Source organism: Anastrepha ludens, chromosome X (assembly GCF_028408465.1).
Source record: "Anastrepha ludens isolate Willacy chromosome X, idAnaLude1.1, whole genome shotgun sequence".
Lineage (NCBI taxonomy): Eukaryota > Metazoa > Arthropoda > Insecta > Diptera > Tephritidae > Anastrepha > Anastrepha ludens.
This window is the reverse complement of record NC_071503.1, coordinates 35,678,766-35,683,778: the sequence shown is the minus strand read 5'-3', so window position 1 is coordinate 35,683,778 and position 5,013 is coordinate 35,678,766.

Below are 5,013 nucleotides of genomic sequence, written 5' to 3'. Positions count from 1 at the left end.
CCTGAAGTCATATTTTTTTTCTTGCACATTTTTTTTTACAATTCAAACCAGGAAAGTTTGGTAAAATTTTTGAGTTTATTTTAATTAAAATTTCTTTAAAATACTTTTTTTTTTTGTATTTCATAAATGGAAATTTCTTTTCGGTATAAAATAGTTCATACTGGATATGACCTGATTTTTATATAAATCAATCAAAACAGAAAATATGTACATATGTCTTTAATCTCTTTTATCAAATCCAAATTATATTGATGAGAAAATATCATTCTAATATCCGTCCAGAAAGCCAAACGCGCATACACACATACATATGCATATAATTACGCATACAAACTTTCAACTAACGGAGAATATGTGCATATAAAACTGCGAATAGAATAAATGCGTGATTTAGAAAAGTTCATTAGTAATTATAGTTTAGCGCAATCGTGAAAGACGTGTCGTGTATGGAGTACATCGTCCTATATCTGACTCAGGTTCAAGTCCTTTACACACTTTTGTTTGTTCGATATTTTTATTTAATTTTTTATATTTGGTTTAATTAGAATTGATTTAAAATACTGTTTTCAGCTTTTCTAATATCTGTTATTTATAAATTTATTTTCTATATAAAATTATTCATACTTCTTTTGAATTGATTTATATGTAAAACAGCCATAAAGGCAATCATATGAATATGCATTCCTATATTTAATCTCTTCAGTCAAATCTGAACTACTTACATACACATATTGATGAGAAAATATTCTAATACCCATGGATGCATACAGAAAGCCAAACGCGCATAGTCACATATGTGTATAAATATATACAAACCTTCAACGAACGCAAAATGTATGCATATAAAAAACAACAACTGCGACCGTCTTCTTGTCCGTCAGTGAAAAGATGGGATATGTATACCCTATGAGCAAAAAGAACCGGAAGGTGATGTTGACTGTTTTCTTCGATTGCCAAGGCATAGTCCACCATGAGTACCTTCCATCGGGCCAGACAGTCAATAAAGAATATTATTTATCCGTTTTGAAGCCTTTGAGAGAGGCTGTATGTTGCAAACGGCCGGAAATGTGAGCAAACAATTCTTGGATTTTGCATGATGGTAACGCGCCATCGCACTGATCACAGAGAATACGACGAAGGAGCTGAAGGCCATGTCGGCCTGCCGGGGGTGTTTGGAAGACTGGGTTAAACGTTGGCACATGTGTGTTGCTTCAGACGGGTCATATTTTGAAGGAGATAATATAATATAAATTTGCTTTAAATTTAACTCTGTTTTGTTTAATTTAAACATTCCCGGTACCTTTTGATCATAGGGTACATCACTACATATTATAAAACAAAGTCGCTTTTTCTGTCCCTATGTCCCCGTATACGCTTAAATCTTTAAAACTACGCAACGGATTTTGATGCGATTTTTTTTTAAAGATAGATTGATTGAAGAGGAAGGTTTATATCTATATAATGTGAAGAAATATATAAAGGGGGCGTGGCAATCGGTCAAAATGTGGCAAAAAAACATAAATTTTTTGTTTTCACGGCCATAAATCATAAACGAATCAACCAATTAAAATGAAACTTTCTTGAAGTTTAACTTTGAAATATTTACTTTCGTTCTGCATCAAAGAAAATAATTGATTTATTTGTTATTTAACCAAAATTGTTTAAACAAAAGCATCTCTTTTTCCAAAAAAAGCTGTTTGTGTGTTTGTTCGCTGTCAACCGAATGAAGCAACAGGCGTCAAGCGATAATCTCACCACACCTCATTAATGTTGAATTACATCGTATGGTGACGTATGTATGTATGTATTTACGAATAGCTCGCATTATTTCATTTCGGACGTACATATGTACATACACATAGTAGAAAAAGTCTGCGTTCACCTATGCAAATATTCTTTGCATTAGAAAAAGTTCAAAACAATAAATATTTCAGAAATTTTTTTTAATGAGTTTTATTAAGTTCACTTAAACGTAACTATCACACATATTTCGCTACCAATAACAAAATCAAATTTAAAATGAGATCACATAAAATTAAAAAGGCCATTCAAACTAAATGGAAAAAGTTTGCGTTCACTTCAATAATAATAAAATAAAAGGCTTAAGATCATAGAAATGTTTTAAAAGTAATAGCTAGTTGGATATCCCCGGCTTTTTATGACTTCTAGGAGGCGTCTTTTCAGTGATCCAACTAGGTTGGCTGTTATTTCTGGACTTATGGGTTTCCATTCCTCTTTAAGCGCGTTCTTAAGCATTTCCTTGCTAGTTATTGTACGCTCTCGTATTTTGTTTTTTTAGAATGTCCCATAAGTGCTCAATGGGGTTAAGGTCAGGCGATTGTGGGGGTGTGCGAAGTTGTTTTGGAACATTATACAACAACCACAACCTAACAATCCCTGCTGTGTGTTTCGGGTCGTTGTCCTGTTGGAAAACAAATCTTTCACCGAGTCCCAGTTTGATTGCACTTTCTCACAAATTCGTTTTTAAAATATCGAGATAATCATGTCTGTTCATTATCGACTCAAAAAACTGCATATTTCCAACGCCCGAACTAGCCATACACCCCCATATCATGGCACCTCCTCCCCCATGCTTTACCGTAGGTACCAGATTTTGCTTTCCAAGTGCCGTTCCGTTTTTCCTCCAAATAATTTTACGACTTTTTATCCCGAAAATGCAAAACTGACCCTCATCTGAAAAAATCACACTATTCCAAAACTCAGGTGGCTTGTTTACGTATTCCTTGGCGAAAGCGATCCGCTTAAGTCGATTTACTCGCGATATGAAGGGTTTTTTTCGGGCCACTCTGCCGTGAAATCCGATTCTTTTTCGAAGTTTTCTTACTGTATCTGGATGTACTTTCTTTTGGTATTTTACTTCTATGTCTTTTGAAATTCGGCTTGCTGTTAGTCGTGGATTAGAATTCACAAGAATAGTTTTGTTGCGTTCTTCTCTTTCCGTCAGTTTTTTTGGACGCCCAGAACGAGGCTTAGACTCCAAACAATTCGTTTGCTTGAAGTTGTTTATCACTCTTTGGACCGAGGAGTATTGCCTCCCAGCAATTTTTGCGATTTCCCGATAGCTCATACTATTTTGCCACAAGCTTACAATGATTTTCCTTTCACCAATATCTATTTCTTTTCACCTTTGGTCCATAGTAACAAAAAATGTATTTCTAATATCAATTTTTCCATCTTTAGATTTGTTCTTAACCGCGTCAACTACATGAATGATTTAAAATTTAATTTAACGTAATTGCCATGCAAATAATCGTCACTATTCGAAATGAACGCACACTTTTTCTGCTTAGCCTATTTAAGTAACTGTACTACAATCCCGTTATCTGAACATGACGCAGCTCAAACTCCAAAAAATTTTGTTCATAACCTCTATGAATAATTTTCTTTGAAATAAGTGAAAAGAAATAACTGAGAGTTTTAAGATAAACACGTTAAATTATTTTAATACTTTATAACAGTGGGTGAACGCAGACTTTTTCTACCATGTGTATGTATCTATGTATGTACTGAATTCCATGTAATTATATGTACATACAATTTTACAGCGGAATAAAACTCTATTTTCACGTTCTATATTAGTAAATCGCACATAATTAAAATACAGTTTTTGAATAGTTTTTATTGATTCGGAGCGCGTTTAGTTTATTTTACTTACTTTTTACGACAACTAATAGCTTATTTTCGAAGCGATTTCAACAAATAGGTACAACATTAATCCTTATCCAATTAAATACCTTAAATACATTGTTGTTTTCATATAGATCTATGTATATGGCTCTTTACAGCATATAATTAAAAACAATATTTTTCAAGATATTACAACAGTAATTAGTAATTGAGATCTACCGGAAAAATTGCGTTAGCTGTTGCGTCATCCGGCATTGCCGCTACTCTTTTGGAAAGAGTCTTTTGGAAAGAGGCCGAACCACACACTCTACAATCAAGCACCCGCTGAAAATCGCCACCGATGATGATACCAGCGTCTGTAGTGTTTCTAGACAGAGCAATACAGGAAAATTGATGCGTGACTGCTCATTAATAGTCTGGGACGAAGCTACCATGTCAAACAAGACGTCTGTGGAAGCACTGGATAGGACAATGTGCGATTTGCGCAACAAAAATGCACCTATGGGTGGATGTACAATTCTGTTCTCAGGAGATTTCCGTCAAATCCTACCAGTTGTTACTCGAGGAACACGTGCTGACGAAATAAATGCTTCGCTACAAAGATCCCACCTTTGGTCGCATGTCAATAAATTAGAGCTTAAAGCTAATATGAGGGTTTCGTCATCTTCACGTGAGAACAGGCTATTTCCAGAGATGCTGCTAAAAGTTGGCAATGGAGAATTAACACAAAGTGAGGGAAGGATTAAACTAGAAAACCTTTGTGTTTTGATAGACAACATCCAAGAGTTAGTCAACAATGTCTATCCTGACATTGATAACATAAGTTATAAGACAATATCTTTGTTTAAAGAAAGAGCTATTCTGTCACCAACTAACGAACAAGTAGTTAAAGTAAATAACTTGATTATTTCAAAGATTGATGCGCCGACGAAAATATACTACTCGGTCGATACTGTTCTCGATTTGGAAGAAGCTGTTCAATTTCCTACAGAATTTTTAAATTCTTTGGACCCGTCTGGACTCCCTCCTCACAAAATGGAGCTGAAAATAGGTTGTCCTGTTATTTTATTAAGAAACCTAAGTCCACCTAAACTTTGCAATGGCACGCGTTTGATGGTAAAATCACTGAAAACTTTCATAATAGAGTGCACAATACTCACAGGATGTGGTACCGGAGAAGATGTATTGATTCCCCGAATCCCTCTGATACCATCGGATCTACCATTCCAATTTAAACGCTTACAATTTCCGGTAAAGACATCTTTTGCAATGACCATTAATAAATCTCAGGGTCAAACCTTCAACGTTGCAGGCTTAGATTTGAGTGTTGACTGTTTATCACATGGCCAACTGTATGTCGCTCTT